This window comes from Vigna angularis, chromosome 11 (assembly GCF_016808095.1).
Source record: "Vigna angularis cultivar LongXiaoDou No.4 chromosome 11, ASM1680809v1, whole genome shotgun sequence".
In the NCBI taxonomy this organism is placed as follows: domain Eukaryota; kingdom Viridiplantae; phylum Streptophyta; class Magnoliopsida; order Fabales; family Fabaceae; genus Vigna; species Vigna angularis.
This window is the reverse complement of record NC_068980.1, coordinates 11,710,544-11,730,160: the sequence shown is the minus strand read 5'-3', so window position 1 is coordinate 11,730,160 and position 19,617 is coordinate 11,710,544. Positions and strand designations below refer to the sequence as shown.

Below are 19,617 nucleotides of genomic sequence, written 5' to 3'. Positions count from 1 at the left end.
CTGAAAAACCATCTTGACAACCACGATTTTCCTTTTTATAGAGGTTTCTATTGAAATTCATATTTCAGCTTCATCTACAAGTAAGCTTATCATAATTGAATCGACAAATAAAATTTATTTTATAATTTTTATTAATATATTTTAGATTTTGTTATATATATCACAAATCAAGAATTAATCAAGAGAGTCCACGAGGCAGAACTAAAATAAGAAATACATTAATTTGTACAACTATATAAACTTACTATTTAGGTAATAAAATATCTTTATCTCAACACTTTCTCTCAAATTGATAAATAATGGATGTCGTCCCAACTTGTTTAATAATAAACCAAGCATTTAGCCTGTACAACTTTAGTAAGAATAACTGCCAATTACTTTTCTATATTGAATATTTAACAATTTTCAAAACCTTTTTATTAAATATTTCTTACTGATAAACTATCAACCTCCACATGTACAACTATTAAATTCTCAACCAACTTCTCATAAGGTTAAAAGGTTCTATTATTTTGATTCATGAAACATATGTAGTTCATAACTTCCATCATGAAAAGTTTTTGACAAAGCATTCCAAATATCAAGAACAATGGTAAGTGAAGATACTTTGTCATTTTTTTTTTAGTTTCATGGACATTAGCAGTAATATTTTAATTTTTTTTCATCATATAATTTTTCATATCTTGCATCTTCTTCTATTGGAGGCCTTACATTCCTACATACATAGGACAATTGTTCCTTTATGTGATACTCATTTTCATTAATTGTGATCATACATCATGAATTCATTTAGGTGATGTTTTAGCTTGAAGTACCACTCAAATTGATTTTTCTATCATCACTTCAGCTAAGATATCCAATAATTAAAAAAAAAACAATAAAATTCTTAAGCTTCGGTACCAAATTAAAAAATATATATTCACAAATTTTTTGTATACTGATACTCTCACAAATTAGGAATCAATAAGGGACCTGCAAGTCAAGATCAAAATGAGGAAGTTTTAATTATACAATATTCTGTACAGCTATAAAAAACCTATTTATTAAAAAAATTGTTTAAAGATAATTTTGTTTGGATTTAATAAAAAATATCAAATTTTACATAGTAAAGAATATGAAGCCGAAAGCGAAATGAAATAAAAAAATAATCATAAATAACAAAACTTCATATTCCAAAAACAATACTCTTCGGATAAACCTCTTTCTAGATTTAAATCACATTATCCTTTTGTTTTTTCTGTTATAAACATTTGTTTCTTTTAACACAAATAAACAAAAAAAAAATTACATAAATTAACACAGTCTAGAATATTATAACTAATTAGTTATGACGATTACTTGAAAGGGATATTTACATAGATATAAACTAGAATAAAAAATTAAATAACTACACGTGCTATAAATAACATTATAAAACATGTAGAAAGAAGTATACTACCAACCTCTTACAAGCTTATAATTTGACATCATAAAAAAAATGTCCACTACATAAAATGATGTATATAACTTTTATTATTGATTCGAGACTTAAGTTATTGTTTGTGAATATGAAAGGTAAATTAATATAAATAGAAGATGACATTTGAAATTTTTTATAAAACAAAGTAGAAAACAGACTAAAACCATGATCATTTTTAAACAATTATAATAACGACAGGTAATAAGAAGGCGTGATTAGTTGAAAAGCAATCATTAATGTGGAAAAGGCTAAAATAATAGTATATCCATTTTTCATTGGAAGCTTGATTAGAAGTAAAGCAGTCTGTGTTTGTGTATGTCTGGTAAAGTAAAAAAAAAAAAACAGAAAACATGCTAAACGTGATGTTGAATTGTTTATTATTATAGGCTGAATTTAATGTAATAGAAGTGATAAAGACATTTTCCTAACCCCACTATTACGTTCTTCAATAGACAACAGAGGAATGTTGAACATTTGAAGGCTTTAATATTCTAAACTTCCCTTTCAAAATTTGAAAAATATATCAAACTTGTTTCTAAATCAAGTCCTCTGAAAATATAGTTAAAGTTAATCATTATTTTGCAGATACTATATTCAAAGTTAATCATTGAGCTAGAAACATTATTAAAAGAATATATGTATAAATTGTTATTAGTAATTAATGATTTTTTTTAGTATATTAAAATAGTAATATAAGTTTTCCGAAAAGCGCACTCAAATAAGGATCTCATAATATACAAAAAGAAGGGTAAATTAATTAAAATTTCAAGTGATATATACGTGAATAAAAAATAAAATGAAATATTTATCTCTCTATGAACAGTTATTTTTTGGGATTGAAAATGTTGTGCATAAACCATCTGAAGAATGAGATGATTCTCAGCGTCGTCCTTGTAAAACCTAAATTTTCTGTAACTTTCCTCGAGGTAATTCATGCAGCAACGAAGCGAAGACAAAGCAGTGCGAGGTCGTCGTTCCTCTGTTTCGACAATCCGAAAGTACAGTGGTTGTTCTAGTACGTCGCCGAAAAAAGAATCACCGTACTGCAAATGTCTTCTCCCCTATTATAGATTAAGACGAATCTAACGAGTATTATTAAGAAATCTATTTAAATTTAAATTATTTTTATAAAATTAATTTGTAAGATAATAATTATTTTCGTTATATTTTCTTATGTCAAGATAATATTGTTAAAATTAATTATTAAATATGAAATATTCGTTTAGAGTTTCTTTTAAAATTTAGAAAACTTTTTGTTTACATAAATTTTTTTAATATTTTGAAAAATGTATCAAAAGGATTAAAAGAAAATGAAATATTTAAACTGGACTCGAAGTCCAAAAATAATGTAACATTATTGAATGTAATAAAATAATATATATTATAAATTAACATTTATATAAGAAACGTCATGTATCCCATTAGTATGTCTTGGGTGATGAATACAAATAAAGGAGTAGTGAGAGTAACCCTATTATATATTTGTGAAAGGGTATATTATATTAAATTATATTTTATATATTATTCACAAATTGAGAGTGGCTGCAGCAGTGTACAACTTACCTATACTGGGAGAAAGAATATCACTGAAAATTTTGGACGCATGCATTGGACAGGTGGAAGCTTCAATGCAACTTCCTCCATTGTATTGCCAGAAGAACTGTGCAAGAGTAGTTACAGTTTTCGATCATCTATGTCTCCCAAATCGTTAAATATATACAGTGCGCTACATTTTGGCCATACTATGCAAATTTTTTTGTCTTGGAAGAAATGATTGTTTGTCCATGGAGTTAGTTTATGCAAAGAAGGTGTTGTAGATACCCCACTAATTACAAAAACAAAACCTATTCAATATTTAGGTCATAAATACCAAACTTTTGCACAGAAACTTTTGGTGAAATGGATTGCTCTGTCATATCATATCATTGTGAGTGTGATTTTCCATGGCAGGCAAATTTTATAACCATACGGCACCCCACGTACATATACCATTATCCACTCAATAAGAGGTTTGAATTAAAGATTCTGAAGATGAAGACGAATATTTGAGGTACTATGCATTGGACATGTTTTTCATGGTTTTCGGGGAATCAAACCAAAACGTTCTGCAAAAGGGTATACCCCTCTTTCCGTATCTTGGTGAGAATAGAATAAAAACCAAGAAATACAATAATGTACGTAACGAAAAATAAAATTTAATATACACTATCTAGTATCTTAAAATATTTTTTATGCTATTTTTATCATAATAACTTCTTTAATGCTAAAAATGTAAATATATTTGCTGATTTTGTATTCGTTTCCTTTTCACGAAATCATCGCATTATGCACTTTCATTGCATTCACACCCTATAGCTATTGCATCTATAGCTACGAACCAAGAAATACTTTTTATGATGACTAGCTTCAAATATCTTTATATAAAAAGCAGCCACTTGTACAAAACAGATTTGTTTAAGTTTTTTATTTTGCGTCTTTTCAACATGCGTACCTACATTTTAAATCTTTTATTAATCAATAAACATAACAGCATTGAGTCAGAGAAAATTATATTTTAAATTATACGGTAAATAATCAATTATCATATTAGTTATCAATAATATTCAATTATCATTTCACTATAAACTATTATTAACAAAATTATCATTTCACTATAAATTATTATTAACAACAATAAAAATATGTTGGAAACATAAAGTAATATGACAATAATCAATTATCATTTTATTTATTATAAGTAATAATCAATAAAATATGTGTAACATATAATTTGAAAAGCAAGGTAACAATAATCAATTATTCTTTTCAATAATTAAATTATTGATGGAAATTGTAATATGTCTCTTAATTTCATAAACCTAATTGAAATTGTTTGTATGAATAAAGAAATGGTTCACTTTAACGAGTATAAAAGTTAGAGAAGTATCACTAGTATAAAATACACTTTTTATAGCGACTTTTTTTACTTGTTCAAATCCACCAGGCATAGAAATTGATGCGATGACATTATTATAAATAAGGTAAGTATTTTTACACCGGTTGTACTCAGATCAGGTATAAAAAAACAAAAAAAAATGTTTTTAAACCAGTTCAACTTATAACCGATACAGGAATAATTTAAAGAAATTTTTCTATACCTAATAAATGCTCAAACCGATACAGGAATAACTTAAATAAATTTTTCTATACCTAATAAATGCTAAAACCGATACAGGAATAACTTAAATAAATTTTTCTATACCTAATAAATGCTCAAACCGGTATAGAAGTTTGGAAAAAAAAATTACACTCCGAAAATTAGAAGAAAAACCAAATTCTTTCCTCTTCATACTCTGCCTCCTCTGTAAGCCATGAATCTCAACAGTGCAGCAGCCGCTTCACTTCATTTGCCCACTCCGACTGAAGGCGACAAGAAAGAGCGTGGATTTTGTTGTTTTCTCAACGCCACCATCGCCATAATCAGTTCCGACCTCCTTCCGCTCCAACCACCACCAATTCCCGTTCTCATTCTTTGACCGTCACTAATGAAGCGCTCAATGTTATGATTTCTAGGGCTCTGGCTTTTGGCAAAGTACGGTTTGATGACATTAATCATCTACGCTATCTCAATCTCCCTTCTTCTTCTTTCGAAGAAGAACCACAAGGTAACCTAAATATGATATTATCTAAATATGATTTCATGTTTTATTGGTACAGTTAGTTTTTTAGTTTTTTTTCCTCAATGAGAAGCTCTCAAAAGTATGACTGGTAGTTTTATTTTGATGATGTTTTCTTCGAGCTTATTTTATGTTCTTTTGCTGGAGAGAAATTGCGGAGTTTTGTTTGCTTTCTAAGGTTCATTCCCATTCCGTAGAAGTTATACTCAAAGAAAAAGTCAATCAAATCAAATGCAAGTTGGTGGCAGTCCTTATGAAGCACTTTAGATTCTTTTTTATTCTTATATTTGGTGTGTCTTTATGAAGCACTTTAGATTCCTTTTAAGCAATACTTGTTTGCAGAAGTCAAGTCAAATTAAAAAGTATTTTCTTAATAGATAAATTGTTGGCAAACATTTTAGTTGAATTTTGATATTGAATTTTTTTTGATAGAATGTCGTTAATAAATGAATTATGTTCTTATTATGCAGCCTCTTGATTCGTTGAATTAGAGAGTAATCGATTTGTAAGGATCATATGTTCTATGTTCTGTTTCTGTTTTCTTATAATAGTTAATAATCTTGCAAGTCCAGCAATATCTGATGGAACTGGAAACTGAATTTCTGCTGTTATGTGGAATGTTGATGAGTTGTTGTTACACGTAAGTTAAGACAAAAAGGAAGGAAATAAAGGTACTTTTATGTTAGTATGGTTAGCCTTAGGAAACATGAGTAGTGGTAGGTTTCAGTTTTGTATTAAGTAGCGGTTGGAAGGCATGCAGTGCGTGGGGTGTGCATGAATGAGGAGAAGTTAGTAGGTGGTGAGGGTTTTGGATACGTCAAAAATGGATGAGTTGAGTTGTAATAGGCGAGAAGAATAAAAGGAGGATTCCATGGTTGTGGGTTGCGTAGGAATGATATTTGGGTTGAGAGGAGAATGGTGAGTCTTGGGTTGAGTAATAGGTAAATGAAGACGAAGGGGGTTTCACATAAGGCACGAGAGAAAGGAAAGAAAGATGAAATGTGAGTAGAGTTGTCATATTGAGTAATTCGTGAGTGGTGAGTGAGGAAAGAAGGAAGAGAAAGAGAAGTAAGACTGGGTTTAGGGTATTGGGAGTTGGGCTTGTGATTTTGGTAGAAGAAAAGGAAAGAAAGATATGCCTATACGTAATTGTTTTATAGTTAAGAGAAATATTTAAACACACACATACATGCACACATACATACACACACAGAGACACACACACACATATTGTATTGTATGCCTATACGTACCAACCAGATAAGACCACTTGAGAAGAACGATCGGTCGAATGATATGTCATCTAGTAAACGCTAGACAATTCAAAAAATTAGCACATACACTGTTCGACTGTATAAGGAGGAAGATCGAATGGACAACCTAACACGTTAATTATTCCTAAACACTACCTTTAATCAAGATTATTGGTAAGAGTTACTTAACGGGTAATGGACCGTGATTGGGCTAAGATTAAGGTTTCATTAATCTCAAGGTTTATCTCGATATCTATAAATACAAGTCAAAGGTAAGAAGGTATGTGATTGCATTTATTGCGAATTTAAGAATTTGATGTGACCTCCAATTGGATTAATTACTGACTTAAGTATCGAAGTGTCTTTTACAAGTACACCCAGACGGTTTGGAGTGCAAGCAAGGACGAACCTTTAACTAAAGACATCCCATATTACCTAAGCTAACTTGAAGTAAATTGTGAAGGAGTGTTGTGTGGAGACCCTACACCCAAAACATATATATATATATATATATATATATATATATATATATATATATATATATATATATATATATATATATATATATATATATATATATAGAGAGAGAGAGAGAGAGAGAGAGAGAGAGAGAGAGAGGAGGGGAGAGAGAGGGAGAGAGGGAGAAAGAGAGGAAGAAATGGAGGGAGAAAGAAAGGGAGAGAGGGGAGATAAAGGGAGAGAGAGAAAAAAAGAGGGAGAGAGAGAGAGATGTAACCACTAAACTCTCTTATATCAAATGCTTTGAATATATATTTTCCTCTTCCATTAAATGTTAGTATTCTTATTTCTATACTTAATGCTCAATTTAATGTGTATTGGAATCGTTTGAAACCTAGACTTGGAATTAGATGCCTAATGGAGCTTGTATCCAAGGATGAAGCTCAACCTATTAGATATCTTAAACTCTTGTTCATAAAGTAGGTTTGTTTATTACGAGTTCATGAGATTGACTCTTAATAATGAACTTAGACTCATTTTACTAAGGGATTAAGGTTTGAGTAGAATTGCAGGTTGACATTAGTGGAAAGGATGTGAGTTTTTATAAGCAAAAAAGTGAAGTCGATCAAATATTATTCCAACAATATCAACCCATACCATTTCTAACCTTTTTCAATTTTTAAAGTGTCTTTAATTTCCAAACTTCATCTTTATCATTTGTGCATCAATTTACTTTATTATACATAATCTCAAATTATGAAACTATTTTTTAGTTTAGATTAGTTATTAATTGTATGATTATTTAGTATTACGTGAGTCTTTTGGAAAACAATATTCAGTCTTACTGATTATTACTTGTGGTGTCGTTGCTGGCGACCCATGTTTAATACTAGACTATTGTGCAATTTTTAACCTATTTAGACTTTATTCTTGTATTCATAATTTATTATTTTCCTTGTAATTAGATATTTAAATTATTTGGGCTAACCTGTAGCTCTAGTTTTATTGTTTTCTAGTGTATACAGGGTACCATCCATACAAGGAGGATTGTGTCTTCAAAACCACTCCTTATAGACCCTAAGATTGAGAAAACAATTCAAAGGAATAATAATGACACAATGAGATAATGAGTTTTAGCACAACATGTTGCCCTCGTCTTTTTTTCTTCTGTGCTAAATAATTTGATATTTCTTTTAAAGAGGAGATTGTTGGAGCGGAACATCCTCTAAGGCGAACCATAGAGGACGCAATCACCTATACAAGCTCGAGAAATTTCCAAGTATTGTGAGACTTATTATGAGTGAGAAGGGTGCAGAAATGAAACCTTCTCTTTTATAGCTCATAAGCTCTCATCAATTCTTTGGCAATGACAATGAATACCTACACACTCACCTTGTCACTTTCTATGAGTTTTTTTGGCTTAGTGGGAATCACAAGGGAGGATGAAGAAGCGTTATATATGAAATTATTTCCATTTTCTCTAGTTGGAAAAGCTAAGGCTTGGCTTCAATCATAACCTAATCACAACTTGACTAGTTGGGAGAATGTGGAATTCAAATTCCTAGCTCATTTTTTCCAACCATCCAAGATTTCCAAGGTCAAGGCCGCAATCACTACTTTTTTCAAGGTGTAGATGAACCATTATGTGAAGCTTTAGAGAGATTTAAAGCTTTGTTGAGAACAAGCTTTTCTGAATGAATGGAACTCCTTAGTCAACACATGCCCAAGTTGCCTCAATAGATGCCAGCTATGAAAGTTAATGCCCAACCTAACAAGTGATGAAATATGACTTTTATGGAGGTGACCATCCTAATGGCCATTGCCAAGCTCTTAAGGGTTCTCAAGGCGAAGAATTTAATTATATAGAGAGCTAAGGATGCCAAAATTTCTTCAACAATCATTTCCCTAATTCTTCCAATAAAGGATGGAGATAAGAACAAGGAGTCTCTAATATTATAAATCCCTCTCAATAGCACCCATATGTGCATGAGCGCACTACAAAGCTAGAAGAGACTCTTCAACTGTGCATGCAACAATCCCTTCAAAATCAAAAGAACATTGATGCATCTATAAAAAAAATTAGAGGTATAAGTAGGTCAATTAGCTAAGCAACTAGCAAACCAACAAGGTCGAAAATTCTCTGTAGATACCCAAGTCAAACTTAAGAAGGAATGCAAAGATATTATAACAAGGTGTGGAAAAGAGGTTACGCTAGGTGACACAGAGAGGTTGGAAAATAAAGAGAAGAAAAAGAATGAAGAAGAGATTCACACAGAAAAAAAAATTGATAAAGAGATTATTTGGAAGAAGAAAATAAAAATGGGGAGAAAGAAAAAGAAAACAAGGAAAAACAAAAATGACAAAAAGAGAAAGTTGTTGTGAAACACCTTCCATATTCTCAAAACTCTTTAAAAAAAGAGAAGGAAAGACAATTAGCTCTGTTCAAGGACATCTTGAAGCAATATGAAATCACAATGTGCTTCTCTAAAGAACTACAATAAAAACCCTCTTATGCTAAATTCATGAAAGATTTCCTTGGCAAAAAGAAGTACTTAGAAGAGCAAACCATTGAGGTTCAATGGAATTGTAGTGTCATTATTCAAAAGGCTTTTCCTCCACAATGTAAGGATTTAGGTAGCTTCACCAACCCTTAGGCCATTGGAAATCGTGATATGGAGAAAACTCTCATTGACTTAGGGAGTAACATTAATTTGATTCCCCTATTTCTACTTAAGAAGATCGGTGGTGTTGAAGCCAAGCCAACAAGGATGACCTTATAGTTGACAGATAAGTCCATCAAGTACTCCTAAGATGTGGTGGAAGATGTGGGGTAGACAAGCTCGAATTCCCATTGGACTTTGTGATGATGGAAATAGAGGAAGATGAAAGGGTATCCCTCTTCCTTAGAAGACCATTCATGAAGACAACCAAGTTTGTCATTAATGTTGATGATGGAATCATGGCATGCTTCTAAGTTGCTTGAGAAAAGCTCCAATTGTTTCTTTGCATAAGTAAATGAAGAGGGAGATGAGAAAGAGGATATTCCAGTTCAAGACAAAGTGATCAAGGTTATGGGTTATTAAAGATGTCAAAGTTGATAAAAGGATTGAAATTTAAGTTACTTACTCGAAGGCAACCTAATGCTCTAAACATTTCTTTTTACATGATTTAGGTTTTTGATGTAGTTGTGTTTGTGTGTGCATTTGTGAAATGTGATAGTATAAGTTGTGTATGCTTTTTTCTCTTTCATGTGTTGCATTAAGCCTTTAGTGTTGTCAATGTGGTTTTAATGTATGGTTAGGTTAGTCTTAGCATAGTTTTTGTTTGAGTGCATGTGCATAAGTGTTGAGTGTAAAAGTTTAAATATTGAAAGGAAAAACCTAAAAACAATCACAGTCACTACATATCTATTGCTCAACCTTGCCTTGTACCACTCAACTTCAACCTAAAAATGGGCTTTTAGAGCTTCACTGCTCAGCAGTAGATATGTGGCGCTTAGGACCATACTAGTAAGTGTTGAAATTCTTTTTTTTATGCACCATTGAAAGATAGAGTGTGTATGCCTAGCACCAGCATCTGTTCTGGTTGTGTCTTAGGCTTGAGTGCATATTGTGAATGGCCCAAACCCCTTTCTAAAACCTTAATCTCTAAAACCCCACTTTAGAAACCCAGACTCTAACCTAATTTGTCCTAAAAAAACCCTAAACTTCAAGTTTTCCCAACTTCCCCTTCCAAAACCCTAACTTAGTTTCTACTTCATCATCCAAAACACAAAGCAGAACAGTTAATCGCATCCAGTCATCGCTCAACCCCATCTTTTAAAGGCTAAAACCGGAAGGACATGTTTTATTCTCACCGATTCCTGATCAAACAACATGAAGATAAATTATGCTTTGGTTCAAAACATGAGATTTTTAATGGAATGGATGGTAGACTTACAAGCTAGAGAGGTACTTAAATTTCAAGAAGAGTTTCTCTAGAGATTGTGGAATACACTTGGGATATACAATGATCAAGACCCTTACCTTAGCTATATACGAGGAAGATGCATGCTCTTTGATGTATAGACTATCAATACCTTCTTTAAAATAGAGTGGAAAATGGCTACACACCATGTCAATATGTCAAGTTAGTAGAAGGAGGTGTTGATTACGAGAAGATTAAGAGGACTTTGAGCATCCCAAGAGCCATTTTCCATAGGAATAGGCAACAAAAACCCATCCACTTCAAGGGATAATTCCTCACCTAGGTGAACAAGCTTTGGTTATCTTATATGCACTTCAACCTCTCCCTATGCTCCCATGTCTCTGACATCACGATGGGTCGTTCCATCATCTTTTATAGCATTCTCATGGGTCGATCCTTTAATGTGGGAAGTCTCATTGCCAATGAAATTCGTTAGTGTGCCCATGCTACCAATACAAAGTTTCCTTTTGTGCACCCCTTTTTGGTCACATATTTGTGTGTTGGTTGGAGTTGATACTTCCACTCCATCACTCGAGAGTCCTCGTTCGGCGATTAACTTAGGCTATTACACATAATTTTACCTACAGGATAAGGAAAGCTTAGTTGTACCACTACTACTACCACCACCATGACATTGTCGTCAGCAACTAGTTGACCCCCACCCTAATGTATATAAGATGTTGGAAATAAGGATGTAGTTGAGGGAAGCAAAGCTAGATGCACTCCATAAGAGTAGAGTGGCGACTTCAGAGATGATTAGGGACATATCTCTATCCATGCTAGAGCTAAACACCTTATCTCTTGAAGAATTTTTTGTTAAAGTGGCATCGCCTGGGATTAGGCCCATTCTACAGGACGAGGTGGAGTAGTTGCTGTTGGAGATGGAGAGGAGGAGGATGATGATGACGTGGATGACAAGGATAAGAGTGAAGACAATGTTTCTTGAGCACTAGAATTGAGACTGACTCTTTTGCATGACTCTTTTTGTCGATAATCCTTAGATTTAAATTCATGTTTTTAGTTTCTTTTCATCTTTTTTATTTTTTAAGTTTTTAGTTATGGAACTTTTTTAACTTGCGTAGTTGGATAATTTTAATGCATATGGTTTAGTTACTTGAATGAATTATAATTGTGCATGATTTGAATGAAAATCTTTTATACTTGCTCTTGATCAAAATGTGAACTACTTTGAAGATATATTTGAGATGGTATTTGGTTGTGTTTGTTGAGCATAAGTTGTGGTTGCTCTCATTTATCAATACATAGATTGATGCTTTATTTTAATTATGATCAATAATCATGGTAATTTCTTTGACAAATCTTTGAACCTATAGTTTAAACCAAGTGAGATGTTATGCTCCAATTTTAATTTTCTTGAATGTTATCACTTTGTTGTCACAATTGATTTTGCCCGAGTTTCTCTTTGAATCATTCATTTACATGTTACATATGATTAAGGTGATCTTTTACTTCTACAAGATGTACAATTTGAGCCAAAAAGTTAACCTTGTGTCAAATAGAATCTTTGTGCAAACCTTTTAAAATTTAAAGGAAAACTTTCTCATTTTTAGAACTTGGAGCTTAGTGAAATATTTTTTACCACCTTACCTTTAGTTATAAGAAGAACATGTACTTCAGGGTCATGAAAATAGTTCAAGTTTTGGAAAGTTCACCAAAGTCATAAAAGAGCATTGAGAAGAATAAAAAATAATTGTAAAGAATGAAAGTTTGTGGATATAAGTCGGGAATTGGTTTTATTTGGTTTGGTGTAAAAGGGAGAAGAATGCTATGTCATGATTTGATATGTTTGCTCTCTTAGGTCAAGGTGATTTTGTTATCTAGAAATTGCAAATCTCTTTGTTAGCACAGTCACAATACAAGCCATAAAAGCCCTTGAGATGATAACATGTTTGCGAATGTGTTTAATAATATTATTGAAACAAAGAGCAAACTTGAATTGTGTGAAATTGTGATGGCTGAGAAAATGACACATATCCCTATACACTAGTGTGCTTGAGTGAAACACTTCTTGAGCAAGCAAGAATGATTGTTATTTGTTGTGATTGTTTGAAATTATTTTCTTGAGTTACTATATCATTGTAGATGAAATGTTTTTCTAGGCCAAGTTGTCTTTTGCTTGAGGACAAGGAAGGTTCTAGACCAATATCATATTATCTAATTCAAATCTCACAAAATAAAATTTTAACAATTATTAGTTCACAATCATTACACCTCAACTCAGTGACACAAACAAAATTTCACAGATTCAATAGCTATTAAGTAATACAATTCATCCAAACACTAATTCAAACTAAAATAAGCAATATGCATGCAAAACCAATCAAATCATAATAACATAACATTTTTAGTTTTCCTCACTTCACAAAACAACTTAATGTAGCTCTAGAACAAATAATATACCTCCAACGTTACAAGATGTTCTATCTACACATAAAAACATCATAAACACGATTAGATCATACCTTTATGATCACTGGTCAACAAAAACTCATAGAATATAAAAAGAACACATGCAAGTGAGATAACCTCATATGTAGAAGCAAAATAGTTTGGACAGAGAAAAAAGGTAAAAAATCAACTTACCCAGAATGAAAAAATTGATCAATTGATCTTGAAGAACTTATCGCCAAAAGTAATTATATTGTCTCAGTTCTTCAAACAAACAACCTATAAGTAAGATATCTTAGAGAGAGGCAAAAGTTAGAAAAATGGTTTATAGAGATATAATGTTTTAAAATAATAAAACTCTAAAATTTCTATTTATAACTTAAGTATTTTAATATTAAAATAATTAAGTTTTATTATTTTAAATATACTATCAATTTTAAAATACAATTTTATAAGTCTTTACAAAAATTAAATATTTTTAAAAATATTTTATTTTTAAATTACATATAATTTAAATTTAATTTATTAAGAAATTCATTTTATTCGTTGATTACTTTCTTCTAAAAATATTTGTAAAAAAAAACTTATCCAATATTAGTTAAACATGTATTTAGCACTCACTAGTACTTGACTATCTGTTGGTGCGTAGCTTCTTTTTGGAAAAGATAGTAATAACCTATTATTTGCATAAACAAGGTATAAATCGTAGAAAACCCCTTTGTAGGGTTTCATATTAAAAGTTAAAATGCACATGTCCTTTAACGTCGGATGCAACATCACTATTATATTTATGTCCTAAACGAATCCCTACTTAGCATACATACAAAACTTTATGCTGATAGGTGCCCAATTAGATGAGTACAACCTTTTACTGTTAAGAATATTCTCGGTGATGATGACACAACATTTTCATACGAAGTTTAAGAACAACCTGGCATATATGCCAGTTAGCAAATTTTTAGATTCTTACTGGCTTTCATCTTTTTAATATCCTATCTAGGACTTTAATACGAGAATCTTAATAAGATACGGGATATAGTAGGTAGTTTATGTAATCTAAAAAATAATTAAAGAATAAAAAGTTATATTTATTTTACTATATTACTTGGTAGAGGATACTCTTTTACAGATAGGTTTGTTATTTTGTGTAATCCTAGAGTATATTAAATTTTATTTAGAAAAATATCTTCAATATATTATAAATTTTAAGTTTTAAAGTTAAGAATATTTAAAAATTTATGATTTTTTTATTTTAAATTAAAAATAAAAATTATTGGGATACTTTTACATTCAAAGTATGATTTTTTTAATAGAGACTTTTTTATTAACTAAAATTTAGTACTTTACATAAGTTAATAAATCTTATATATATATATATATATATATATATATATATATATATATATATATATATATTAGTTAAAAATTATATCACCTGCAATGTCTGATTAATTGTGTAAATTTTTTATATTATTAATATATTGTCAACAATTGACAACATCCTTTTTATTTTAGATTAATTGTTTTCAATAATTAATGTATTATTTGTCAATACATTGTGCCAATTTCTTCATCTTTTCATTTTTTATAGTCATACTTAATTACTTATTTGATTCTTAGTTTGATCAAAAATTTTCAAGTTAGTTTATGTTTTTGAAAAAAATTCAATTGCATTCTAACTTTCGAAAAAAAATGTCTCAATTATATTCTTTTAATAAAAATTACTATTAATGTTAATAACCTGTTACATGTCTATGATTTTTTTTATTTTGTACAAAACAAATATTGTTACCACTATTCAAATCTGTGGTGGGACGTTGTTAAAATATCATGTTAGCAAAATATAGACTAATAATATATAATAGTGTAATATACTAAAAAGTTATTTTTTTTAAAATATTAGATTTATACATATAATAAATTTGGTTTCTAGATAAAGATAATATGGTTCTATTTTGACAAAAAAATTAATTAAATTAAATCAAAAAGATATATAGTCACATAATTAAAGTGTCACATTTTGACACTGGCACTCACATGTTGCATTGTCCAATCACATGACACTAAAGTGTCACATTTCATACAAGAAACATAACTTGTGGCAACAAAAATTTTTGCAAAAAAAAAAAACTTAAAAGAACTTTTAAAAAAGTTAAAAATTTAAATAAAATTAAAAAACACATATATTGACACATGTCATATTTGTTAATGTCGTTTGTATTTTTTCAAAGAACCTAGTTGAAGAATATTTTCAAAAATTAAGACTCAATTGAAATATTTTCAAATCTATAACCAACTTGAAACTTTCATATCAAAGTGAGATGAAATAAGTAATCAAGCCTTACATAAAGTTTAAAAATAATTTAAATATATACGACTCTTTAACGTTTTTAACGAATTTCATATTTTAAATTTAGTATGGAATGTAATGATTATCTTTAATAATATTATCTTAACGCATTAAGGAAATAAAAATGAAATTTATAAAGTACACAATCTTCCCTTTTAGACTTTTATTGGGTATTTGTTTTGATTGGAGCTTTAGAAGTCAATTTCTCATCTTTTCCTTTTGTGCTTTTATTTCTTTATATAAGTTTCTAAAAATACTAATTTTGGTAAGACCATATTTATTTATATTTATTAGTTATAGAATTAATATTAGCACTAGTGCAGAAAGGGCTTTAGACGTTCGATCTTTTGGTTTTTTGACGTCCGACCTACCCTCGACGTCTTTGTGGGTGACGTTACTCAGACGTCCGGGGGTCCACAATGAACGTCTATGTAGACGTCCGATGTCTCAGTCCCGACGTCTACGTAGACGTCCGATGTGTACTCTCGGACGTCCACATAGACGTCCAATGTGCATCCCTTGGACGTCCACATAGACGTCTGATGTCCCCTCCACCGACGTCTACACAGACGTCCGAGGTGTATCCCCACGACGTGCCATATGTCTGAATGGTTTTGTGCTCAGGTAGGGTTGGACGTCGGTTTGTGCATTGCCAGACGTCTATAGATGTCTGACAGTGCACTAACAGACGTCTACTGGGCATTTTTTTCTTAAAAAATTAATTTATTTTTGCAATAAAACCAAAACTGAAAAGCAGAAAATTGTCCCAGAATAATATTGTATAATATATATATGCGTTTCATATAAAGAAAGTTCTACTTAATGTAAAAAACAATCCACTACCAAAACTATCAATTAGTAGTTATTCTGTCATATTTCTTTTTAAAACGGGATAAACCACATGTTGGACAATACTTTAGCGAAGCAAACTCCCTTGTGTACAAAACAAAATCATTAGGACAAGCATGTATCTTTTGATATTTAAGACCCATTGGACATAAAATAAATTTTGCCTCATAATTACGAATAGGTAGGTATTATTTTCTGGAAGCATCTCCTTCAACAACTCCAACAACTCAGTGAAACTTTTATTGGTCCATCCATTCCTTGCTTTTAAGCTAAACAACTTTAAAGTTGCAGACAGACGTGTAAAGTTCGAGCATCCTGGGAACAACGGTTGCTCTGAATCATTAATAAGAGAATCATACAAATTAGCTCTTCCAAAATTATCTTCACCGACATCACGTATCATGTCCTCTAAATGGTCACTCATTCATTCTTCCACATAATCCGTTCCTCGTGACGTGGTAGGCTGGTCCAGTACTTCTCCATGCCAAGTCCAAACAGTATAAGTCCTCATTATGCCAAACATGAATAGATGGTCACGCACATTGCCTAAGTCTTGCCGTATTTGATTAAGACAATGAACACAATGACAAAAATATGTCCCGTTCACAGACTTAGCATTTTGTTCAACGTATTGTAAGAACTCCGAAACACCCTTATCATATTCTTCACTGATGCGACGTTCATTCATCCAGCTTCGATCCATACTATGTTCGTAAAATCGTCAGTATAAGTTTTTTAACTCTCACAAGGTTAGGCCCTACCCATTCAAAAAAATTAATTTTCATAATTTGCTAAGACACGTGCAAAGAAGTCTACATGATAAAATTGATAAGATTTCGGTAGCATTTTGCATTGGTCTCCGAAATACACGAAATGAGAGTAGTCAACGATGACCACAATCAAATATGCATCCGGAGAACAACACAAATACTGAACCGAAATTTTATCAATCTTATCCATAAACTCCAACTTACATGTTATTGCAAATTATGAAAATTAATTTTCTCAAACTGTCCAATCGGACAATTCAAAATTTAACACAAACGATTAAAAGATTAATCGTTTGTGTTAAATTTCAAATGGGAACTAAGTGTCACTCAATGATTTGATACTTATATTCTAACATGACAATTATAATAACACAACTAATACATGCATATTCAAAAGCCAATAACACATGCAGACCTTAAAGTCAAAAACATGCATACACAAAATCCAATAACATGCATACAAAAAACCTTATCAACGAAGAAACTAACCTGAAAAGCAGATTCCAAATGAAACGGAGGGAAATCAAGGAGGACACGACCTAAAACGTAGGCCAAAAATAGTTAAAAACGCCGCCCAAGAACACGCAAGAAACTGTACCAAAACGCACCGAAAATGATTTTTAATCGGTTCAAATCAAGGATATTTCATCACAGAACAATTTAATCTGGTTAAAAGTGAATTTAAACGGTCCAAAAGAGAGAAAACGCACCTGGAAAAGCTTTGCCGCAGAGTGAAATCGCGGGAAAGACGATGAACAGTGAGCGTAACTCCTCGTGGGTTCGCGTTTTAGTATAAATATCATTAGATGTCCGGTACTTGGGGGCCCCGACGTCTATAATAGTATAGACATCGGGGCCATCACTACTATGACGTGTTTTGGATTTAAAAATTGATATTCGCGGGGCGTTTTAGACGTCCGTTGGAGGGGTCGTGACATCTATAGTATTATAGACGTCCGTCCCCCTCCACAACGGACGTCTACAGTTCCACTTATTTACGGATATGCCACCGGTCAATTATTTACGTTGGTGTTTTTGTGGACGGACGTCTATGTGCTGACGTTAAAGGCCAATTCTGCACTAGTGTAGGTAAAAACAACAAATCTAAGGGAGTTAAAAGATTAAAACCATAAACTACAAAGACATATGAGTTGTAGAATGAATTATTCTATTATAAGCAAACTCCATATGAGGTAATCAATCCTCTCAAGTTTTCATATTCTTATTTATAAAAAATCTAAGCAGTTAAGAAAGACTTCAATTTACCACTTTGGTTTATTCATTCGATTGAGAATGACAAGTTGTAGAGAAGAGATGTTTTGTAACTAACTTACCCCACAACACTTTCCAAAAATGGCTAACAAATTTCACATCTCTATTTGACATAATGCTCCTTGGGATGTCATGGAGTCTCACCAATTCCTTCAAAAATAGCTTGGCCACATGGTTAGCATCATGACTCTTGTGGTAAGGAATGAAGTGAGTAATCTTTGAGAACCTGATGGTGATGTTAGTTATGGCCCGACAGTCAACATACATCCTCCATGATCCATATTTCTTAGGAACAAGGATGATTAACATGAAGCTCCCTCAAAATGTTAAAAATGTTAAAAAGTGAAGTTTAAGTTTAACTTAATCTCATGAAACTAACTTATATATATATATATATATATATATTGCAAAAGGACCTTGATGGATAGTTCAATAGTGATCCGATAAGAGTGGAACAATAAACCTAACAAATAACAACTTCATGAAAATAGACTATAACTTATAACTTTTATATCATGTTGGAAGTCTTACATCAACTAGTGATAAGACTAATTTAGAGATATAAGTATAAACCTCGTCTTACAAGCCAATTTTGTAGGATTAAATTAGCTTAAAGTCCACTTCTTAACATGGTATTGAAGTTATGCATTAAAGTCTATTATAATGAGATTTCTTGTTTGTTTGACCTATTATGCCACATTTTTAGGGGTGGGCAAACTGCCCTACAGTGTACTGCACTATTACAATCTATAAATAATTATAAACTATTTCAACAAAACTGCACTGAACTAAAAAATAGTTTAGGATAACTGAACTAAACTATTTTTTTAGTTCATACTGCAGTACAGTTCAGTTTGCATCAAAAATACTCTTCTTCATACATTTCTCTTTCACGTTCAGTAATGGAAATAGACAAATGCAATGGTCAATTTATGCTTCAAACTAGCGGTGCAGAAACAACTCACAAAACTCTTCAATCTAATAATTCATCAAATCAAATGACCCACTGTCTTCTTTCAATCTTCTCGATTCTCACCAATTCGAAGGAGGGGATCACGTTGTTCTTGAGGCTGGATACGAGGATTCTGGGGCACCTATTAACAAGGTGAACGATATCAGAAACAGAAGCACCTTTTGAGCGTAAAAATTGAAACTTTGGCGAAAGCCTCTCGTC

The 19,617-nt window shown here is 31.4% G+C and overlaps 1 long non-coding RNA gene across 1 annotated transcript; it reads right to left on the bottom strand.

The window, feature by feature from the left end:
• Positions 1-16,432: 16,432 nt before the first annotated feature.
• On the bottom strand, positions 16,433-18,402 carry LOC128194793 (uncharacterized). The gene is made up of 3 exons (XR_008246156.1): positions 17,882-18,402; positions 17,661-17,763; positions 16,433-17,105 (listed from the first exon to the last, which is right to left on the bottom strand). It is a non-coding gene; the product is annotated as an uncharacterized LOC128194793 (long non-coding RNA).
• Positions 18,403-19,617: the final 1,215 nt, after the last annotated feature.